The sequence below is a fragment of the Hippopotamus amphibius genome, chromosome 4 (genome assembly GCF_030028045.1).
Source record: "Hippopotamus amphibius kiboko isolate mHipAmp2 chromosome 4, mHipAmp2.hap2, whole genome shotgun sequence".
NCBI lineage: Eukaryota > Metazoa > Chordata > Mammalia > Artiodactyla > Hippopotamidae > Hippopotamus > Hippopotamus amphibius.
This window is the reverse complement of record NC_080189.1, coordinates 89,529,164-89,554,560: the sequence shown is the minus strand read 5'-3', so window position 1 is coordinate 89,554,560 and position 25,397 is coordinate 89,529,164. Positions and strand designations below refer to the sequence as shown.

At 35.6% G+C, this 25,397-nt stretch overlaps 1 protein-coding gene across 6 annotated transcripts in view; it reads right to left on the bottom strand.

The window, feature by feature from the left end:
* The window catches only part of PHTF2 (putative homeodomain transcription factor 2), a 113,780-nt gene that overhangs the window by 56,725 nt on the left and 31,658 nt on the right, over nucleotides 1-25,397 (bottom strand). The window contains exon 1 of one of the 6 annotated variants that reach the window (XM_057732965.1): nucleotides 5,217-5,293. The exons of the other annotated variants lie outside the window; for them this stretch is intronic. The gene's annotated coding sequence lies outside the window, so the exon portion shown is untranslated. Of the gene's footprint in view, nucleotides 1-5,216; nucleotides 5,294-25,397 lie in introns of those variants that run through there. 6 annotated transcript variants of the gene reach the window in all.

The following is a 25,397-nucleotide window of genomic DNA, read 5'->3' as shown; positions in this document are numbered from 1 at the left end:
TTCTTTTGACTTTTTAAGATGTTTTTAAATTTAGTTTTTATAATCATTTTTTAATTGAAGTATAGTTAATTAACAATGTTGTGTTCATTTCAGGTATAAAGAAAAGTGATTCAGGTATATACACACACACATTCTTTTTAAGATTCTTTTCATTATAAGTTATTAGACGATAGTGAATATAGTTCCCTGTGCTGTGCAGTAGGTCCTTGTTGCTTACCTATTTTATACAGAGTAGTGTGTATATGTTAATCCCAACCTCCTAATTTATCCCTCCCCTCCCCTTTCCCCTTTGGTAACCATAAGTTTGTTTTCTATATCTGTGAGTCTCTTTCTGTTTTATAAATAAGTTCATCTGTATCATCATTTTAGATTCCACACATAAGTGATGTCATATGATATTTGTCTTTGTCTGACTTACTTCACTTAGTATGATACTCTCTACGTCCACACATGTTGCTGCAAATGTCATTATTTCATTCCTTTTTTATGGCTGATTAATATTCCATTGTATATAAATATACACCACATCATCTTCATCCATTCAACTGTCAATGGACATTTAGGTTGACTATTTTAAACTCTTAATGTCAAAGTAAAGCTCTCAAAGCTTTGAATATCAAACAGGTTTTCACTGTTTTTTGCTCATAACTACTGCCTCTCAAACAAATTGGGCTACTGAATGCCTAGGAATATCTGAGTCCTTATAACTGCTCCTATGTAAAGCTTTGTTTCTAACCTACTACATATCATGAATAGCAATTCCCATTACTTCTCCATTTATATGTTCTGCTATCCTATTCTCTTGCTTTTGCACAATGTCCTATTTTAATCAACATATTGTCCAACGTTTCTGATTGCCCATCTCTCTCTCTCTCTCACACACACACATTCCTGTAACAGTAAGACACTCAGGTAACTTTAATGATGACGATCAAATGAGGAAGTTGAATAATTTAATTACACAACATAAACTATGAATAATGATGATGTCAGACAAAAAGGTGTGGTCTGAAGACATGGCAAGAGCTAGTAACTCTTTTGAATGTATAACTACCAAATTATTTTACCATATCTTTAACTCTTCTGAATCAGACTTTTCTTAGAACTCTCAAAAGCATATGAGAAGCCAATCCACAGAAACCTTTTAAACCAATAATTAAAATACTGCCCTGTAATTCTAGTTATTGGGGGAAGGGAAGGACCTAAATGGGTAAGTATTCAAAGTTCAGATACAGTTTCTCCCACTACCCTAAAGCAGAGCATTCCTATGAAGCTGTTCGTAGGCCAAAATGGCGTAAAGTGAAATGTCAGTTACCTTAGGACACATCTTGCTAACAGACGCATAAAATAAATTGAGATAAAGTACAGATGCTCACAGACATAGTTCAAAGCTGTGGCAGCTGGGATGCTTCCTGGGGAGGGAGCTTGGCGGTACCACTCTTGCTGCTTGGGGTGCACACTGCCCCTTGAACAGTTCACTCACTGCAAAACAAATGCTGAATGCTATTTTCACTTTTCACCTCTTCATAAAAGTGAAAATCCTCTTTGGAGTTTTTGGGTAGCAAAAACAGGTTCCAATATAGGTCTTCCGTAAAAGCAAAGTGGTGTGCACCAAACTTTCAAAAAGAGGAGATACCTGTATCCTAACTGGGGAAAGAAGTCTAAATCATAGAAAAAATATGATATGAATAATTATAAGCACAGAGGTTTCACTGCAAATTCTTTGCTTCAACTGTCATTTATTTCTTCTGCTATCAATTATTAGCAGAATCATATCATAATTCAAAGCGTTACTACAGAAAAGTAAAGCTGCTTAAGTAGAAGGCAAATAAAAAAAAACTTTTTAAAGATTAAAATCTTTTTGGGTGGAGAATATAACTTTTAAAGGAAGAAACTAGATTTCTGGAATTCAATCCATTTTGAAATACTACATATCTAGCTGGCTTTTGGCATTTGGATCAAAACATCAAAGTTTGCAAACACATCCTTATCTATAGATACTAAAATCTTGTTAATTAGCAAAGATTCCATTCATTGTAAGTAATAACAGCTAATGCCATCTAATCTCTTCCCACAGACTCTGTCAGGTTACACATCATCTAAAACCACACTCTTCTCTGCACTAACCCTAAGAATAGTGTTATTACAGGCCACATACATATAATCAAATCATGAATCATGACCAAGTTCCTATTGTCTAAGGAAAGCCAGTTAATGATATAGTAAAACACCAATTTAAGTTTAGAAAAAAAACATCTTGAAGAGTATTCTTCCATTCAACAAAGAGAGATGATCATGGTAGAATCTGCTTCTAAGAAATTACAAACCCAAAGAAAAAAATATTCAGTTAGTTGTAATTCAAAGCAGAATAAAGGACTATTGTACTATACATCAGCAAGAGTTGGTCTGAAAATGACCAGTATTTGTGAGGTAAAATGTACAAGAATAGGAAACTTACTGGATATGGGGGCGTGGGAAAAAGATAAAGATGACAGTTTCTGGCTTTAAGTACCCGGAGCTGCAAGAGTATCATTAACTATGACATGGAATAAAAAAAGAGGTTTGAAAAAAGCTGTCGGAGCTCTAAGACAGCTAGGAATTGTATCTGAGCTCAGACATTTGGGAAGGTAAAAAACCTGGAACTCAGCAGCATAAACTAGGTGTTTTGATATTATGTGGTCAATTTGATAATTTAGGAAAACAGAGTAACAATGAGATCAAGAACAAAATATTAAGAAGGATAAATATTCAACTGGAGGGGAGAAGTATCAAAGTCAGGTAAGGAGACTTAGAAAATTAGATAGGTAGGGAGAGACTGTATAGTATATTAACATATATGATAATTAAAGCATTATATATATATTTATGTATGTAAAGGCAATATAGTATATATATTAATATACTATAATAAACAGCAAACAAGGAGTTTTAAGAAAGAAGGTAGAGCTAAAAATACTGAAACATTTTGAAGTCGTTAGACAGTTAAACATATTCATGTCAAATAATCTTGACCTTATTTAAATAGCAGGCGAAGTCATTAACTGAGATATAGAAACTGGGGAATTTGGGAACTGGGGGACAATAAAGAAGGTAAGAAACAATCACTCAGGGAGACAGAATACAGTATCAACTAGAGTGAGTTAGAGTAGGGATACCAGGAAGAGCAAATGCAGCTGAATTGGTATTAGAAGCAGTCAGCTGGGAGTCAGGTGAGTTATGTTTGAATTTTCTCTTTCACCACCAAGGCTCAGCAGTCCAGGATCAGGACGGGAAGAATTTAATACACAAACACACACACGCCCTGCCACCAAATACCTACAATATGCCAGGCATGATGCTATGCACTTGGCTAGTCCCTTCAGTTAAGTCTTCAAACTGTACAGCTTCCTTTCTTTTTCTCCCAGCTTCTCCCAAACAATTCAGTACTACAGCCATTAGATGGGGCAGAGTCATGGGGGATCTAAAGCAGGGTGTCAGAGAGTCTGACACATAGGGGTGACAAGGGTAGGGGATCAGCTAAAGTAGGGTATAGAGGGGGACCTTGTGGGGTAAGGGTAATCACAGCCTGAGCAGGATAATGAGGGTGACCACATACAGGCGTGACCCAGCACTGCAGGGCCCACTTGGAGGATATGCTGATGTGGGGTGTCAGAGCCCAAGAAAGATGAAGAAGGTCTAGAATAAAGAGTTTGAATGGGGTTAAGAGGGTATTCATATACAGGATGGTATGGCAGCTTAGATGAGAGACTGGCTACATATATAAGGACTGATGTCTCAAAAGCCTGAAAATATTCCTCTGCTTACTCAAAAATCTCCATCTTTAAAGCTATTAAAGAAGGAAGAGATTATTAGTTCAATGACATGAATGCTATAAAGAGAAAAAGGGTTTACTAAATAAATTATGGCATATTTATACAATGGAATATTATACTCTTTAAAATTATATTTTGAAAGGATATTTAGCGACATGAGAAAATACTTTCACATGAAAACAGGAAATAAAAAAACTAAATACAATATAATCCTAATTTTGTTGGGGAAAATTCAAAACATTAACAGTAGGGTAATTATGTGGCTTTATTATACTTACCTGCAGTTTCCACTTTTCATATTGTAGACGTATTACTTTTAAACTATGATTGAAACATCATTAAAAAATTAAGAGGAAATGGAAGCTAATATAATCTGAGAAGCATCAAGTGTTAGGTACTGGGCTAGGTGGTTTTGAATACATTTTCTCATGGAAAAGTATTGTGCTAAAGAGGGCAAGCTGTTAAGAAAGCAACTGCTACTCCTCAAAATAAATTTAAGTCTCATTATGAAAATAAGGCTTTTCCTACGAGTTATAGAACAGAAATTTTCAGCTAAGAAGTTATACCTTAATAACAAAACTGTCAGAAATTCTAGTACTATAAAAGGGCAGATAGATATATATATCTACACCTTAGAATATCAAGGGAAAAAATGAGTTAAAGAAGCAAAATCCTAAAATATTTGACACACCCAAGAAAACAACATTCCATACAAGACTCTTGTGGCAGAAGGGTAACTTAAATTGCATTAGGTGGTGATGGAATGAATTCAGCTGGTTCACACAGGAAAAGGAGGGAATAGAAGGAAGGGAACCTGACAAACAGCTCTGTGGTGGAACTGGGAGAACTCCAAGTTCAGGAAGAAGCCAAGGAGAGAAGGCCATCATCAGCTCTTTGGCCTCTGTACAACCAGTAGAGGCTAGCCATATGGGAGAAAGAAGCAGCCATGAATTGTCTCTTCTGAATCCTCTCCTGGTATTTCCTTTTAGTCCCCAAGAGATTAAAAAGATCAACCTTTAGAGCTAGTGAGAGATAGTGTAACATCAGGGGTCCTCAACAGCCCCCAAATGCCAAGCCCCCATCTTTAACAAGGAGCTGTAATCTGTAACTTAAAGATTAAAAAACAAGTATCTAGTTGATTTAACACCTCTCATTTATACTTAACTAAAATCATGAAATCACTAAGAATAACGGACTGAAGTCCTGCAATACTCTGAGGAGCACTTGAAAGGATCATATCTGTAATTTGATCCTATACACACCTCTTCTCCACAGTGATCTCAGGCTAGACAGCTGACTCAAACTAAGCCAATCAGATTCTCTCCATTCCAATGTCAGGTGAATGGGAGAAAGAGAGATGGAAGACTAATAGAGGGGAATAAAATTAATACAACAGAGCCTTACAGGGAAGTTCCTAGGAATTCTTCTGCTGAGAGGCCTCACATAGTCTTGGCTTGTCTTTCCTTCCCAGGTCTTGCCTGTCTGCTGCTGGCGCAGTTTACGTGTGTAGTGAAAAGTAGAAGCAGAACACAGTGGTGTTTTTTCCTGGCCCAACTTTAGTGAGAACATTGCTGTTAATGCAAACCAACACCACTCTGCATAATTTACGAAGACTGTTTATTTTCCAACTTGCTGGTACATGGCAGTGTGTTCTCAGTGGATTTATTAATCAAGCTATGGTCCAATTAAAAACTTTCCCCAAGAAGTCATCTTGGCAAAGGTAATTTAACTTCTACTTCTACCTAACCTAACCTTGCATCATGAATTGTGAGAAGACCTTGCTAGTGAGAAAAAAAAGATCGTTAGTTGCTATTATTAATCATAGAAAAATAATCCAAATGTGCCTTATTTTAACAGAGAGTCAAAAACACATTACTCAAGGTAAATACTAAAGTTCTAATTAACAAACCTATAACATTAATTCCCAGGTGTTAAAGCTTTTACAGACAAATCTATAAAGTTTAACATTATGTAATTAATAATTGTTTGAATTTTTCAATAAATGTTATTTCAACAATTAGAATGGAAATTATTTTAAATAGTTTAAATAAATTATTAAGCTATTTCAAATAGCTTTTTAAAAGCTATTCATTACTTAAACAGCTTAGTTTAAAAATATTAAGGGTTCATTTCTTTAGCTTCTGCATCATCAAAATACAGTGAGAGACCAACTACAAACTTTACTTTTTATCTTCATTTTACCACTAACAGTACTGCTCATATTTTATATATCAAACTTAAGGAAAAAACTTCCCCCCTCCCCTAAACATAAACTTCATCTTCCCCCCTAGTCCAAGACAAGGCATTCACTAACAACACAGACCATAATTCTCCTAGCCAAACATGCATTTATAAAAACTAACTTACCTAAATAACAATGACCGAAACCAAGCTAGTCAAGACTTCCAATAGACTAAGCAAATACATTTAAGCTAAAATAACATTTGTATGAAAAAACTGTTGCTCCACTTACTGAGCATTTGTTGTTCTATCATAGATCACAGTCCAGGCAGGAAATAAGACACACAGGACATACTGAATGCCATCACCCACAACCACCTGAGAGCCCACAGCCAAGGAAAAGAAAAGTGGCAGAAGAAATAGGCCAGATTTGGATATAACCTTGGGAGTAGAATCCCCATCAGTTAAGGAGTGCAGGTTCTGTAGCCTTTTTCAACTGGGTTTAAATTCTGGCTCCATCACGCATTCTCTATGCAACTGTGAGGAAATCACTAGACTTCTCTGAATCTTAGTTTCCTCAGTTATAAATTCAGGATAATGGCAGTAATGCCTATTTCATAAGGTCGTTGTGATAAATACAGGTAAGGTACTTAGGACAGTATGTAACACATAGTAAGTGTTCACTAAATGTCACCTGTTATTATTATCCAACTAGTTCAACAACCATGACACAGGAAGCCCTGGGCCAAGTACTTTACTTACACAATATCATTTAATCCTTATGTTTTAAAGAAATCTAAACATGGAGAAGTTCAATAATTTGCCCAAAATCACAAGATAGCAAATGACAGAACCAGATTCAAACACAGGATGTCTAACCACAAAAGACTCAGAGCATCAGTATGTGGTACAAATTCAAATTGTGTCAAAGTGAAAAGGAATGTTTATTTTAAAAATTCTCAGACACTGTGCTAGAACTTTCTCAAAAAGATTCAGACTTATGGTTACCAACAGAAGGGGGATTGGGGAAGGGATGGACTGGGAGTTTGGGGTTAGTAGATGCAAACTATTATATATAGAATGGATAAACAACAAGGTCCTACTGTATATCACAGGGAACTGTATTCAATATCCTCAGATAAACTATAATGGAAAAGAATGTAAAAAAGATCTATATATGTGTATAACTGAGTCACTTTGCTGTACAGCAGAAATTAACACAACAGTGTAAATCAACTATACTTCAATAAAAAAAATTTTTAAGTCGATATTTTCACTCCCATTTTGAAGATGAGGAAATTGAGTCTCACAGAGGTTGAAATAACTTACCCATGGTCAGATAGCTTTTAAGATACAGAATTTGGATCCCATTTACAAATACAGATACTCATAGGCTTGCTTTCCATTACACAGTGCTACCTTCCTAAGATAAATCTTAATTTTCTTTCCTCAAAATAACAGCAATCTATAGAAACTGCTGTCTCTCAGTAGCAGAAACCATTTCAAATTACTTGTTTAGATAAGAATTAAGTAAACAATACCTATTTCAGATATATCTATTCTTTGACTTGCCAAGATTTGTTTTTTTTAATATTTACTCATTCATTCGTTCGTTCATTCATTCATTCATTTTTGCTGCGCTGGGTCCCAGTTGTGGCATGCAGACGCCTTAGTTGCCGCCTGCATGTGGGATCTAGTTCCCTGACCAGGTTTCGAACCCGGGCCCCCTGCATTGGAAGTGTGAAGTCTTACCCACTGGACCACCAAGGAAGTCCCAAGATTTGTTTTTAATCAATGACATTCCTAAGAATAGCTATCACTTTTCCTTTGTATTCATGATTGTAGTTTTTAAAAGTCCAATTTTATTACTTACTTTGCATATAAGAGACAATGCAAACCTGAAGAGAAAAGATCCCATACCAAGGCACTTCACATAGGGTGAGGAAAAAAAGAAATGTTTTTTAAACATAAATGTATATATTTATAATATCCTCTTAACTGTATTGTTAAACCACTTTATAAGAGGTATGGGGCATGATCGACCCCCTAAACACATCTTGTTTTAGGTTTACAAGGTTCTGCTAACCTTGTAAATTCCCTGAACAGGGTTTCATCAGTCTAGTAAAACCACAGGAGCACATGAATAGGATAATTCCATAGATATTTTACTGTATCAAACTGTAGATTAAAATTATAATACCAAAATAATCAAAGTAAATAACTATGCAAATTAAACCAACAAGAGATGGCACTTCACATCCACTAGAATGTCTGTAATTAAAAAGACATGGGACTTCCCTGGCAGTCCAGTGGTTAAGACTCCAAGCTTCCACTGCAGGGAGCACAGGTTCGATCCCGGTTAGGGAACTAGGATCCTGCATGCCACAGAGCATGGCCAAAACAAACAAATGACAGACAATAACAGGTGTTGGCAAGGATGTGCAGAAACTAAAATCCTCATACAATGCTTGTGGGAATGTAAAACGAAGCAGCCACTTTGGAAAACAATTGGGCAGTTATGACCTGGTAATTCCACTCCTAGTTATTATCCCAAGATAAATGAAAAGCTATCCATATGAAGATAAGTACATGAATGTTTATACCTGCACCATTCACAACAGTCAAAAAGTGGAAACAATTCAAATGTCCATCAATTGTGAATAAACAAAATCCGGTACACCTATACTATGGGACTGTACTCAGCAATAAAAAGGAATGGAGTACTCACACATGCTACAAAAGAAGTGAAACGCAACAACAGCATGTTAACAGGAGTGAAACTCAGCAACAGCATGTTAGGTAAAGAAGTCAGACACAAAAGACTATTGTATCATTTCATTTATAGGAAATGTACAGAAAAGGAAAACCTATAAGATACAAAAAGTAGATTAGTGGCTGCTTGGTGGTGGGAATAAGGAGTGACTACAAAGGAGCAATACGTTTCCTTTGGGAATGACAGAAATGTTCTCAAATTAGATTGTGGTGATGGTTGTACAAGTCTATAAATTTAGTAAGAATTACTGAATTGTACACTTAAAACAAGTGAGTTTTATCGCATTTAAGTTACATGTCAATAAAGCTGTTTTGTGAAAAAGGAATAGCTATGTTTTTATAAAATTTCTTTAAATAACATGACAAGCATTTAAAGGAAAAAATATATATATGTACGAAGGTGAGTCAAAAATTATATGCACTCTGGTTTTATTAAAACTTCTGTTGGCCGTACTGTCTTATCAGCACTTTCCGTTCAAGGCTACTGTCTCCCCAGTCACTGCTGTGCAGGTGTGAACATGTTACATCAGTTCATTTGTAACTGTGGTGCGAGCAAAAATGGATGCCCCAATTGTGACTTGCAGGAAAGAAAAGCAGCATGCAGTAATTCATTTTTTGTGGTCTGAGGGTGTACCTGGTGCCGTTATTTATCGAAGACTTCTCTCTCAATATGGAGAAAGTGTTTTGTCACAAAGAAGTGTGTACGAATGGATAGAGAAGTTCAAGGAAGGTCACACAAGCATTAGCCACCAAGAAGAAGCCAGGGACCTCCCTGGTGGCACAGTGGTTAAGAATCTGCCTGCCAATGCAGGGGACACGGGTTCGAGCCCTGGTCAGGGAAGATTCCACATGCTGCAGAGCAACCAAGCCCGTGCACCACAACTACTGAGCCTGTGCTCTACAGCCCGTGAGCCACAACTACTGAGCCCATGTGCCACAACTACTGGAGCACCCTGAGCCCATGCTCTGCAACAAGAGAAGCCACCACACTGAGAAGCCTGCACACCACAACGAAGAGTAGTCCCTGCTAGCCACATCTAGAGAAAGCACACAGGCAGCAAAGAAGACACAATGCAGCAATAAGTAAGTAAATAAATAAATAAATAAATAAATGATAACAAATCTTTTAAAAAACAAAAAAGGAGCCGGATGTCCATCCACGTGAAGATGTGATGACAGCAGTGCATTTGTGGCTCGCAGCTCAGCCTAGAACATTTTTTAATGAGGGAATATAGAAGCTTGTTGACAGATGGACAAAGTGTATTGAAAAGCAAGGTAATTACGTTGAAAAATAATATATTTGTTTCTTTCTAACAGTTAATTAAAATAAATTCTACAGCCGAAGTGTGGATAATTTTTGACTCACCCTTGTGTGTGTGTGTGTGTGTGTTCAAAAGGCCTTGGATCCCAACAGAATTTGGAACGAAAAAATTTTCCATTACGTTTTGACTCCAAGCAGGCTTTCCATCCCTATACCTAGAAGACTGCTTCTGCTGTGTGTGTGTATGTATTTTAGATTAATTTTAATACTGCCCTGATTTTAATACTGCCCTAATACTAACTTGAATATTTATAGGATTTACTTCACAAAGGATTTAAGACAGCAAAACATTATGAAGTGTAAATTATAGTTCATTGCAACTAAAAAAGGTTGATATAAAGAAACTGTCTATGCTGTATAAATAGCTGCTAAATTTATATTATTTGGAATTTCAGAACTTCTCTGAAAATATGTATATGAAACTTGTTTGAAACTATTAAGTAGATAATTTTTGCTTGGATAATCAGATAATTGCTATGACAGTAAACTGTAATGAGATTTTCTTAAAGCAGTGCTTTAAAGACAGATCTGGGAAGGCCAACTTCTGCCATTTACTCAGTGACTGGAACACTTTAAACAAAACAAAACAAATGAAAAAACTCTGAACTTGTTCCTCAGTGACATTTTGGAAATTGGACAATGATGGTAAACCCATTTAGCACAGCACTTAGTATACAGCAGGCATTTAAGTTTTGCTTTTAACCTCAGCTATGTCTAGCATTACACAAAAATACCATCATATACAACTGGAGAAAATCCGTATAACTGGACTTCATCAAAATGATCTCTTTAAAATTTTTGGATCAACACTAAAATAAAAGAATGAGTTCTTGATTCCATGACATAATATTTCAAACACAATAGAAAGCTGAACCAATTTCTCAGTTTAGATATATTGAACTATGATACAAAGTTGTAAATAGTGATAACAAGTAATTAAAGATTAATAAGAACAGTTAAAGCTATGAAGAAATTTAATGCTCATATTTAACTTAGACAACAAGCAATTCTTAAACTGAAACACTTGCAGATTCTGAATTTTGATTTGTTCAACCTATCAAAAACATATCAGAGCATTTCTCTAAGCAACACAGGTAAAAAAAAAATTCAGTTATGGAAACTTCTCAAAGAACAAAAGCATCAGGAAATGTACTCACACACTATGAGAAACAAAACAAATCTGAGTAACTGTATCTGAGCATTCTTCCATGTACTCTAAGAATTTCTCAACTTCTTGTTCTCAATGTTCTGCACTTCTGTGTAGTCATTTGTGCTTAAGGGTAAATGAGGATTTCCTCTTTCATAGAAACATCTAATATATAGCCAAGTAAATGAAAAAGGAACTTTGTGCTAATTTGCATCCTACATCGACATTAACCTAGGATATTGCACATATCAGACTTTTAACTCCATTTTGATTTAATTTTTTAAATCTAACAATAGTAGACTATAGTTTGTTGATAACAGTATTTGCTTCACTGTCTCCAATTTGCTTTCAGGAGAAGAATCCTTCTATTTATAGAAATGGAAGAAATTTCTTAAAAATGGAACCTAGTCCTATTATATGACCAATTTAAGACATTACCTTATTTACAAAGAGAAATTAAATCAGAAAATCCATGTTCACTGGAAAATAATGTCTTATTTTTAGTTTTTTTAAAAGCAGGGGAACTAAGTAATAGTAAGGGCACAAAACTAAAATCCTAGACTTAAACTCCAGCCTCATCACTAACTCTACGACTTCAAATTACTTTGACTTCCTGGGTTTTCTCATTTATTGTAGTAGAAAGACATTTCTGAAGAAATTTCTCATTTTCTAGAAATCTCTCCCCCAATCCTTCCATTCAGGAAATCACGTAATAATAACATCAGTATCAAGAGTATTGTTTGAAAAATAATACACATAAAAATTATGGGAAACTTGAAAGTAAAAGTGAAAAAAGTATTGGTGTTGGGTCATACTCATTGAAGAAAACCTTTTATATCACCCAAGATGTCAATAAGAGGTTATCTATCTTTAAAATAACACCTACACTATAGCATGAACTGCCTGGGACCCTAATGTGGATGGAAGGCCGCACCCCTGGTTACTAAAAGATATTAACTGCCAGTTAAGGCAGTTAATGTTGTTAATAATAATAACAATAACAAGAAATAGCACTTGTTATTTATCAAGTGCCAAACACACTTTCCACATACTAACTTAATTAATCCTCACAATTCTATGAAGTAGATATTTTTGCTATCCCTATTTCATAGTTACAAAAACTTAAGTTGCACAAAATTTAACAGTAAGTAGCAAAATACAGCAATTCAAATCCAGATGGACTGGCTGCACAACTGAGGCCTTACCCACCAGTAACTCCATTCACATCCTTATACAAAAACCACCCCATGTTGTTTTGCCTTGGCTCTGATCACTAAGAGGTGTCTGGGAAGGGTGGCATTTAACCCCTAATCATTGTCAGATACTTCTGTCTCTATTGACTCTCCATGGCTACCTTGCCAGCTAGGAGCTGTCAAGCCTAGCCCACGCACCTATGGTCAACTAATCCATGACAAAGGAGGCCAGGGGCTTCCTAGGTGGCGCAGTGGTTAAGAATCTGCCTGCCAATGCAGAGGACACGGGTTCAATCCCTGCTCCAGGAAGATCCAACATGCCACGGAGCAACTAAGCGTGTGCACCGAAAACAAAAATATAACAAAACAAAACAAAAAAAAAGGAGGCCGGAATATACAATTTGGAAAAGACAGTCTTTTCAATAGGTGGTTCTCGGAAAATGGGACAGCTACATGTAAAAGAATGAAATTAGAACACTTCTTAACACCATACAAAAAAATAAAATGGATCTAAGAGCTAAATGTAAGGCCAAATACTGTAAAACTCTTAGAGGAAAACATAGGCAGAACACTCTTTGACATAAATTACAGCAAGATCTTTTTTGACCCAACTCCCAGAGTAATGGAAATAAAAACAAAAATAAACAAATGGGACCTAATTAAACTTAAAAGCTTTTCCACAGCAAAGGAAGCCATAAACAAAACGAAAAGACAATCCTCAGAATGGGAGCAAATATTTCCAAATGAAGCAACCAACAAGGGATTAATCTCCAAAATACACAAACAGCTCATGAAGCTCAATATCGAAAAACAAGTCCTAAACAGACATTTCTTCAAAGAAGACATATAGATGGCCAACAAACACACGAAAAGATGCTCAACATCACTAATTATTAGAGAAATGCAGATCAAAACTACAATGAGGCATCACCTCACACTGGTCAGAAAATTTACAAAAAATAAATGTTGGAGAGGATTGATTCCCTCCTATGCTGTTGGTGGGAATGCAAATTGGTATAGCCGCTATGAAGAACAATATGGAGGTTCCTCAAAAAACTAAAAATAGAACTGCCATATGATTCAGCAATCCCACTCCTGGGCATATACCTGGAAAAAACCATAATTCAAAAAGATACATGTACCCCAAAGTTCATTGCAGCACTATTTACAACAGCTAGGACATGGAAGCAATCTGAATGTCCATCAACAGATGAATGGATAAAGAAGATGTGGTACATATATACAATGGAATATTACTCAGCCAGAAAGAGGAACAAAATAGTGCCATTTGCAGAGACATGGATAGATCCAGAGACTGTCACACAGAGAGAAGTCAGAAAGAGAAAAACGAATACTGTTTAATATCGCTTATATGTGGAATCTAGAAAAGTGGTACAGAACTTATTTGCAAAGCAGAAATAGAGACACAGATGTAGAAGACAAACATATGGATACCAAGGAGGGAAGGGGGTGGTGAATTGGGAGACTGGGATTGACATATATACACTACTATGTATAAAACATAACTACAGGGAGCTCTACTCAATGCTCTGTGGTGACCTCAATAAGGAAGGAAATCTAAAAAAGGGGATATATGTATACATATAACTGATTCACTGTGCTGTACAGCAGAAACTAACATAATATTGTAAAGTCGCTATACTCCAATAAAAATATAAAAAATAAAACCAAAAAACACAATATTGATTTCTCAACAACAAAAAAAGGAAATGAGAATATACAAAACTCTTCTTGAAGTACAATATACTCAGTTCTAATAAAAATATGTAAAATATTTAATATTATTAGTAACCACTGGATAACCAAAAGGAGTAAATGTGCCAATACATACTGAGCTAACAACAGTAATGACATATAAGAGCTCAATAAATGTTATGTATTATGTCACTTTGATGGATTACCTAATGCTTCCCTTTCCTTAATAACACAGCATGAGACAATGAAGGTATATGCCTTATTTGCATTCTTTTATTATTTCTCATAGGATTTACTCTGGTTTATTATTCTAAAACATAACCCTGACTAAATGATGCACACATATCATGAATCAAGAACCTTCCTTGTATACATATTTCTAACAGTTTACTATAAAAAGCATGAAAAGCTGTATCATACTTTTTAAGCAATTTAAATGCCAAGAGTATTAACATACCTTGGTTATTTAAATACCTTTGTATTTTAGAAAATACCTAACAGATTACTGCTACTCATTCAACCATTTGAAATAAAAAATGAGTTCATGAAACATCTAAGTTATTCAAAATCAAACACATTAAACTGTTTAGCTTCCTTCCACTTACCTATACAAGGTAAAATTAATATGGAGAAAAGTTAAGATAAATTGCTCCTGGGTGCTTAGTCCAGATTCCCCAGAATTGGACCACTATCATCACTGGTCAAGAAAAGGTTTGTTGTAATTGCAAGAATCCAGGTAGCCAAAATTGCTACTAAGAGTGACTACACGTATGTCTGCAGAAGTTATATTGTTCATCTTCACTATGTAGAATTAGGAAAAACTGTGCAGAGAAAGAAATGAACCATTTGTCTAGACAGTTAAGACTGTACTAAAGTACTATCTTTTTCAAGTGCTTTGTAAAGCACTTGCAATCTTATGCTGTACATACTACTACTATATATATTTTTATGAGACAACTGAAGCTGTCAGAAAGTTCTGCACCTAGTATTTGGGGGCAGAAACCCAAGTTCTGACTTACAACTCCATGCCTTTTTCACTGCACCACACTCTTTTATGCAACTTGGCCAGCATTTTCCTAAGTATGTTCCACAGAGACTCAGGGGAAAACAAAAATTAAGTCAAATAAATTGAGAAATAATGTTTCTTCTATTTGCCTCATAGGCAGTAACACTGCACAGTATTCAAAGTATGAAATCCTGTAATCATTAAACTTGTTTACTTTTGTCTAAATATTTTCCAAACTTATTTTACCATAAAAATCCCTCTATTCTAATAACACCTATTAACATCATGCAGAAAACACTTTAAGAAATATTACTATAGGCTAAAGTATTATGTTTAATACTTAATGTAGGACTTCCTAGGTGAAGCAGTGGTTAAGAACCCGCCTGCCAATGCAGGGGACCCAGGTTCGAGCTCTGCTCCGGGGGATCCCACATGCCGTGGAGCAACTAAGCCCGTGCACCACAACTATTGAGCCTGCACTCTAGAGCCCATGAGCCACAACTATTGAGCCCATGTGCCACAACTACTGAGCCCATGTGCCACAACTACTGAAGCCCACACGCCTAGAGCCTGTGCTCTGCAACAAGAGAAGCCACCACAATGAGGAGTCCAAGCACCGCAATGAAGAGTAGCCCCCACTTGCTGCAACTAGAGAAAGCCTGTGTGCAGCAATGAAGACCCAATGCAGCCAATTAACAAATATAATTAATTAAAAAAATACTTAATGTAATAGATATTCAGCAGACTTTTTCATATTTACTACTAAACAAATTATATCAAATTACTCAAAATAAGTGTCTCCCTTGGTACATGGCACATCATAGGCACTCAATATAATAATAAAGAACTACATAAACCAAAAGTTTAATATAAGTATTGTCTCCTAACAGCACTGTTATTAAAGCAGCAAAACTTACCAAGTACTAAATACAAGGGAAGGTAATGAAATGAATAATGGAGATACAAAGCTAACGATTCCTTCCCTTATAGATCAGCAGGGGGAATTAATTATACTACAAGTAAAACTGTGGTAAGCGCTAGAATAAACAAAATACCACTGTAACACAGAGGTAGAAAAATAACTGAATTTATACAAATACTACTAGTCATGCCAAAGAGACTCAGAAGCCAACCTGAATAAGCTCCTATTGGCAAGACAACAATCTGTGTATCAATAACTGCAACAGGTTGAAACACATCAAATACCTTTAAAGCCAAGAGTACACAATGATAATTAAAAACAGACAAAGAACAGTGTTGACTTTTGGGAGATGCTAGGTAACTATCACATTACTTAAGTTGTAAAAAAGGAAGAAACAAGAAAATAAAAAGCACTATACTACTGCCATGAAGAGAGCACACACAACTTTTCCATATGAGCACTGGCAAGGGACACCTAATCCAGTCTCCATGGGATTATGAAAGATGTCCTTGAGAGGAAGATACTAGCTTTGCCTTTTAAGGACCAACCTGAGTTAGTTTAAAAGGAAAACAAAAAAGAGCAGAAGTAGGCACCCAAGCAGTAAGATGAAAAACAAACAGCATGCAGACACTTCGAAAAGTTTTATTTGTTGGAAAGTAAAAGTTGAAGGCTGGAAGAGGCGAGAAAGATAACTAAAATTATATATACATATATTTTTAAATCCTTAAAAGTTTTCTGAAAAAATATAAGTTTATACCATATGTAAGAAGAAGTCTTTGAAGAGTATTATTAAATATGTAAGTCACAGGATCAAATTTTTATTTAAGATAAATCACTCTGGTGGCTGTGAGGAGGAAATATTTTACCTGAGCAAGAATTAAGAAACAAGAGATTACAGCAAATCTGAGAAATATTTGGGAAATAAAAGTAGTAATAGAAGGTGAGTGAAGGAACAAATTTAGATGGAACTTTACATGAGCTCCCATAGTGCTTTAAAGATAATTTTGTTGTAGCACTTACCATAAAGCACAATCGTTTTTTGTTTGAATTTTGGTTCCCCCATGATGCAGAGTTGTTTTAAGATAAGTACACAGTGCCCAATACACAACAGGTCCATCATAAATGTTATTTAAATGCAGATGTGTGCAAATTCTAACAGGATATTATTTTTTGTGGAGAGAGGGGAAGTTTTGGTTAAAAAAAAAAGCCTTTAATTCTAAAAGTCAAACTGTACTGATAAAATCGAATGTATTGAGTTTTCCCTGTATGAAGTCAATGTAATGAGGCTTCAATAACAATTCTTCCTAGTTTTCTACCAGTAAACAAAAATGAACCACAAAAAGTGTTAAGTGGCCACAAAGCTGTAATTAAGAATATATCCTTCTGTCTACCATTTTGAGATGGGAAAAATAAGACCTCATTCTCTGATTCCCCAAAACCCTAAAAGAATTAAATTTTAATAAAGCTACCTTGCTTTCTCTTTACATACTTTTACCTGTTTAGAGTTACGTACCAACCCACTTCTCCACAAACTAGGCAAGCCAGAACTCTATCTACAATTCTAATCCTATCATAGGGAGTGGAGGGAAAAGACACCAACCACAGAAAGCAAACTAAATCAGTGTTTCACTTTAAATGACCAAGTACAATATCTCCTAATAAGGATATTAACTTGGGGCAAAAATTCAAATAGGAAATTTTTAGGCTATATACCCTCTCCAGCATTTTATTCTTGTGAATCAATCCTTGGTATTGAATTAACAGCTTTCTCTTGAATAAACTCTATGAGCCATTTGGCAAAAAGCAATTTAGTTTGTAAGTTACCCTGTTAAATAGCATTTATAAATGTCATTCTTTGTGGAACTATAAACATACAGCAGGTTAACACCAGTGTTTTAGATACTTTCAGGCCTTGCAAAAGCTGGTACATTTGCCTTATTTTAGGCGGCCAGTGGCAACCTACCAACTTATTTCACCACTATGTCTGTTACCATGGTTAAAGATAAACTGACTGCAAGATATTTGGAATATAACTGGCAAACATTATATCCTTGACTAACAGTTCTATTTTAAATTTGTTCATCAGAAAATGAAAAAGATTAGAGACTAGTTTGCTAGTATCTCATAAAATATTTTTCTTCCCAACTCCCAACAGGTATAAGAAGCTTTATTCATTGAAGAACTTCAGCTCTCTTCAAATAACATTGTTTCTTGGATCTCCTCATAACCTGTGTAAACAACCACTTTAATTTTTAGCCACTGTATGTAGAAACTGCTATAGGCAAAAATGAATGTTTCCTTTTAAAGGAATAACTATTTCATGTAACAACAACAAAAAGTCATAAGCAAATAAGTGAGAACTGCAGCGTTTCAAAGAAGTTATGCGCTATGTAGATATTCCTAGTTCTAGTATTCCAAAATATTTTCAAAACAATACTAAAAACCTTCTATTGCCAAATATTCAACTTTTAAAGAGGACAAACATAAAATACTAAGCATTTGGGTGTTCATGTATTCACAGTATCTGAACACGGTGAAAGATACCTCAAAAACTTTAATAATAAAGAATTTTCTACTAATATTGGTTTTGTGAGCCTAGTACTTTTATACTCAGGAGTACTAAATATGGATTCCCTTGGGGTCTGTAAACATTACAGTATAGCAGCCCAGAAGGACTTTGCTAGGGAACAGCGCAAGGTAATTTTTTTTCTATTTTTCCTTTTTCTTTACCAACGGGAGTTGACTCTACTATCTCACTAAGTACAGGTACAGCCTGTTCAAAAAGTAAAATTCTATAACTCATGGTACAGTTGACAGACTCCAGACTAGGTAAAGACAAATAAAAACAAGAGCTTGTTGAGTTCCCTTATCTCTCGGTGTCTCAGTTTCCTCATCTGTGAAATAAAGATACTAGAAAGGTTAATTTCTAAGGTACCTTTCCCTCTCTACATTTCTGATTCCTCAGCAGTAAGATTCTTGCACAAGGCAACCTCAAACAGTGACAGCCTCAGGCAAAAAAAAAAAAAAAAAAAAGAAGAAGAAGAAGAGAATGAGAGAGAAAGAAATGAGGGTTTCCGAGTCACTGAAAGAGCTGTCAGCAAAATCAGTTCATTGGAGTGCTTCAATTTTTACCCAAGGAGAAATTTCCTTGAGCCTTCCCTTAGGTTTGCTTCAGAGCAGTCATCCTTTGGTATCCACAGGGGATTGGTTCCAGCACCCCCAAATCCATGGATGCTCAAGTCTCTTACATAAAGCACATAATACTGGGTTGGCCAAAAAGTTCCTTTCGTTTTTAAGTAAAAATAAAAGACCCATTTTTCATTTTTACCAAGAACTTTATTAAACAATGTATTCACCATTTTGTTCCACTACCTTCTGCCATTTTTCAGGCAATTTCATAATCCCATCTTCCCAAAACCTTTTATCTTTTTGAACAAAGAACTATTCTAGGGAATTGAATTTTTTTCCATTAAGAGAATTTGGTAAAGACCGAACTAAATAGGAATCTGAAGGTACAATGTGTGGTGAATACAATGGATGAATCAGAACTTCCTAGCCAAGCTGTAACAGTTTTTGCCTGGTCATCAAAGAAACGTGGGGTCTTGCGTTATCCTGATGGAAGACTGTGTTTTCTGTTGATTAATTCTGGACACTTTTCGTCGAGTGCTGCTTTCAGTTGGTCTAACTGGGAGCAGTACTTGTTGGAATTAATCATATCTGGTCTTCCAGAAGGAGCTCATAACAAAGAACTCCCTTCCAATCCCACCATATACATAACAGCACATTCTCTGGATAAAGATTGGCCTTTGGGGTGGTTGGTGGTGGTTCATTTGGCTTGCTCCATAATCTCTTCCATTCCACATTATTGTACATTATTGTCCACTTTTCATTGCCTGTCACAATTTGTTTTAAAAACGGAATGTTTTTGTTACGTTTAAGTAGAGACCTGCATGCAGAAATACAGTCAAGAAGGTTTTTTCGCTTAACTTATGTGGATGGGACCCAAACATCAAAGCGATTAACATAACCAAGCTGATGCAAATGATTTGCAATGCTTGATTTGGATATTCTGAGTATGTTGGCTATCTCCTGCAAGGTATAATGCTGATTGTTCTCAATGTCTCGATTTGATCACATCCAGTGAGAAATCTCCAGCATGGAACTTCAAATGTGTCAAAAGTGGTTTGCAGGACTTCCTAGGTGGCACAGTGGTTAAGAATCTGCCTGCCAATGCAGGGGACACTGGTTCGAGCCCTGCTCTGGGAAGATTCCACATGCCACGGAGTAACTAAGCCCGTGCGCCACAACTATTGAGCCTGTGCTCTAGAGCCTGTGCTTCACAAGAGAAGCCACTACAATGAGGAACCCACACACCGCAATGAAGAGTAGCCCCCGCCTGCAGCAACTAGAGAAAGCCCGTGTGCAGCAACGAAGACCCAACACAGCCAATAAATAAATAAAATAAATAATTTATAAAAAAAAAAAGTGGTTTGCAATCAGTCACAGCACCTTCTCCATACACTGCACAGATCTTTTTTTGCATTTCAGTTGTGTTTTTACCTTTCTTAAAATAAAGCCAAAATATGCCAAAAATGTTTTTCTTCCACCTTCAATATTAAAATGGCTACACAAAAATTCACCAATTTTGATGAGCTTTTTTTTTAAATGCATGCTGATATGACAGCTGTCACAATACAATCTAACAAAATTGTTCCAAATGGAGTTAAAGACAACAAAGTGCTACTAGAGCCATCTTATGGGAAAAAAAGGAACAAACTTTTTGGCCAACTCAATATTGGCATATAACCTATACCCATCCTCCCATATACTTCAAATCATCTCTAGATTACTTACAATACCTAACACAATGTAAAATGCTATGTAAGTAGTTGCTGCTGCTTGGAAAAATCACATTTTGCTTTTTAGAACTTTCTGAAATTTTTTTTTTTCTGAACATCTTTGATCTCAGGTTGGTTGAATCCATGGAAGCACAACCTGGGGGATATGGAGAGCCCACTGTAATTAACTTACCTACTATTTCACTAACTGATTAAACAAAAGGGGATAGGCCAAAGAAGTGAAAATTCACGGCAAAGGAGCACAGGTAAACCAAAATGCATTATAGACCAAAGACACAATTAATAGATGGTAACAACCAAAGATCAGGAAAATATTAGAAAATGGTCGTTTCTACTCCATTTGCAGTTAAAGAACTGGAAAGAGTCAAAATTTTTTTTTTAATTTTGGTTATTTAAAAAAAGATACCCAGAAAATTCATCAAACAGTACTGTGCATTCCTGACAATTACTATGTAAAATTAGGTGGTATTAAACTTAAGAAACTCTGTCCTTCTACTTATTTATTCTATCCACTTTTTAATGCATCATTTGTTTTGTTCCTTCCTAAAATACTTTTCCTTAACCACGAAAAAAGTACCTCCAAAGATCTCAGATAAAGAATGACATTTTCTGAGAAAAAAACTATTTGTGCTAGAAATTAAAGCAAAGGGTAAAGGACAGAGCAACTAAATGCAAATATAGAATTATCAAATATACAAAAGAAAACTGACTACTTATGGTGTTTTTCCATCTTAACAGATATAGAAATGTTCAATTTAGAAGAATTATTAACTAAAACCTTTAATTATCCAAATTTTCATTAACAACGCTCCATATTTAGCAAGAGGGAACAGAAGAGAAAGCACAGAAACAGAGTGAAGAAGGCAATGTAAAGTTGAAGGCAGAGACTGGAATGATGCATCTACAAGCCAAGGAACACTAAGGATTGTGTTTCCACAGAAACTAGAAAAGAGGCATGGGGCAGTTTCTCCCCAAGAGCCTCCCTACAGAAGGAACCAACCATGCTGACACTGATTGCTGGCCACCTGAAACATGGGAAAAAATATCTCTCTGTTGTTTTAAGCCACCCAGTTTGTGGTCATTGGTTGCAAAAGCCCTAGAAATCTTATACAACTTCTTATAATATCTTGATATAGCCACTGAGTTAATCAATTTCATTACTACAATAAATCAAACCATGAAAACATACACGGAAGCACTCTGAAAAACAGATGCTATTTAAATATGCGGTGGTGCTAAACATCTTCATCATCACCATCATCACCCTATGCTGCTAGTCAACACCTGTGTATCGGTATACATAATAATATCTTTTCTTAAAAAAGACATATACCCCTCCAAACAGGCTCACATCAGAAATCACCTATACAGTTTATTGTATGTCAATTATATCTCAATAAAAGTTCTTAAAAAAAGACAAACAAAAACAAACAAAAATACCCTTTGAATATCCATGTAAAGTGCAGACAGTAAACCATGTTCCTATGGAGTCAGATAGGTGACATAAATGAGAAAGGTGAGGTAGGTCCAAATGCACATGTATTCACTATGATGACTGGTGAACCTCCAAATTCAGATTTTTGTCTAAAATATTCTGATCTCTCAATGCTGACTTGATTTTTAAAAACTGAGCCAATCAGACCAAAACCATCTGCTAGTCTTGCACGGCCCTATGGTTCTCCAGCTTTCTCCCTCCAATGTAAATAAAGTGCTGCAGTGTCTGACACCCAGTAAATCCACAAGAAGCACTAGGTGTTATTATAATAATGGCTTATTATCACTGATGACCTTTGTGAGAGCACTTCTAGCAGAAGGGCAGAGGCAGAAGCCAGACTGCAGCGACTCGAGGACTGATGGCTAAAGAGGCAGTAGAGACAATGACACAGTCTTTTCTAATTGGAAACTGAGGAGTAGTAAGAGGGGATAAGCAAGGACAGAAGCTGGAAGGGGAATCAGAGAACATAAAATATTCTTTATTAAGGTTTATCTACAGATTAAATGAAGAGCTCTTTTAAACAGTCAAAAAAAAAAAAACCCTTTCAAATTAAACAAATAAATTTTATAAAAAGTTTCTTCAGTGTGTTTTTCAAAGCAACTTCAGTATAGGAGAAAAGAGTGGCCTGAAAGTCAGACGATCTGAGTTTTGGTTTTATCATTAATTCATGACTCTGATCAAGTTATTAGATCTACAGGCATCAGGTTTCTTATCTGTAAAGCAAAAAGTTTAACAGGAACTAGATGATCTCTGAAGTCAAACTATCTTGACTACTGCATAGAATAGTTTTTCTTCCTTGTAAACAAAATTTAAACTCAAATTATTTATTTTAGAAATATCCAAACTGGAGAGAGGGTAAGGGTAGAAAATTTTAAGAACTTCATGACCAAAATGGGGGAGAAAAATCTTAGGTGAAAAGGTAAATATTTCAGTAACTAAACTAACCAATTTATTTGTACTAAGGAAAGTCTTATTTTTGGCAAGTAAGTGGCATTGAAAAGGAAATGGTGGAAAACATGAGCAGTGATTGAAGTAAAGAAAAGTTGAGGTTTATAAATTACAGTTAATCATGTCTCTGCTGTACAAGTGTTAGATAACAAACATCAACAAAATACCCACTGTTCTAATATTGGCTATTAGAAGACTGACATTTTAGGTTTCTCATTTACAAGTAAGAATCTTTTTAGCCTCATGATAATTTTTAGAATCCATGAAATAAAGCACTCTGATAAGTTTGGGGAACAATTCCTCTGATAAGTATATGAATATGAAGTAATAATAACAGGAATAACTCATTTATTGAAGGCTTAACCTGTGTTAAGCACTTTGCTAACACTTTACATATATCATCAAGTAATCCTCAAGTAAAGATAAAAGACAGTGTTTATATACACGAAGAAAGTGAAATTCAGAGACAATTTGTCCAGAATTTCAAGAGCAGGGCTTTCAAGAACAGGCTTTCAAGAACAGGGATTCAAATCTCTGCTTTCCAACCCTAAAACCTATGTTCATATTACCATGAAGATACACTGCCTCAGGGACTTCCCTGGTGGTCCAGTGGTTAATACTCCACACTGCCAATGCACGGTGCCCAGGTTCAATCCCTGGTCGGGGAACTAGATCCCACATGCATGCCTCAACTAAGGAGTCCACATGCCACAACTAAGGAGTCTGCAAGCTGAAACTAAGACCCAGAGCAGCCAAAATAAATATTAAAAAAAAAAAAGATATACTGCCTCATACAGTGGTCACTCTCAAAGGGGTCAGGCTGTGACTATAAGGGAGCTTGAAGGTTTTGTAAAGCTGGTAACATTCTGTTTCTTGATCTGAGTCCTGTTTTATAAACAGGATACAAACAGTCCTGAACACAAGCAGTTGTTCAGTCTATAAGCATATACGTAAATATATAAATAATATATATAATAAATTATAACCTGTGTGGTTTTGAGTATATATAATATGCCAAAATAAAATTTATATATTCTCTATACATTAGTCAGAACTCTCTTTTTTACAAGTAAAAGTCCAATTCAAACTAGCTTCACCAAAAAGGGGAAATTTATTGGCTAAACAACTCAAAGGTCAGGAATGGAATGAATCCAGGGACCAGAGCACCTGTTGGCCTGTGGTTGTCAGCTTTTTTCCTATTCCTGACCACTCTTTGTGCTCTCTCATTCTCTTCCTTTGTCCAAAACTTTCTCCATGTCGTGGTAACATGCTCAGACTTTCATCCCTCTAAATGAAAGTTCCTAAATGAAAGAAGCAAAAGAGTCTTTTTCAGCAGCTCTAATTTAAAAAATAAACAAACTATAGAAGGACAGTTTGGGTCATCAGATATACTTGGACTGATCACTGTGGCCAAGGGAATGAGGTACCATTTCTGGTCTGCTTTTAGTCACATACCCACCTCTTTGGTCACATGGAAGGAGAATTATGTGCAGCACATACTCTTGCTGGTCATTAAAGAAACTGCTGAGTACTGACAGCCACTCTAATGTCTCATCTACTATATTCCAAGTCATAAGATACATTAGTAATATTATTTTTAAGAGTGATACTTCATATTTACCCCATAAACCAATTTTAAAACCTTTTTAAAAACTATATTTAAAGTTGATTTACTCCTTTACAATCCTGTGAGGCACACAGAGGAAGCATTACTATCCTCAGATTACAAAAGAAGGAACTGAGGCTCAGAGAGTTTAAGTAACACATTCAACATTACAAGCTGATAAATATCACAAAATTGAATACAAGTGCTCTATCAACCATACCTTACTATAAGGCAAAGTAGTTTTAAATTACATTAAAGATTTAATGGTACCTATGAGAATATGGTTCATGGGAAAAAAAAGGTAAAAAGAGAAAATGTGATAAACCCAGTTGCCTGAGGCTCAGTATTTCTATGTTGGTAGATCTTAATTTTCTATCTACTACTATAACCATGCAGAGGCAAAAAAGGACTATACAGGT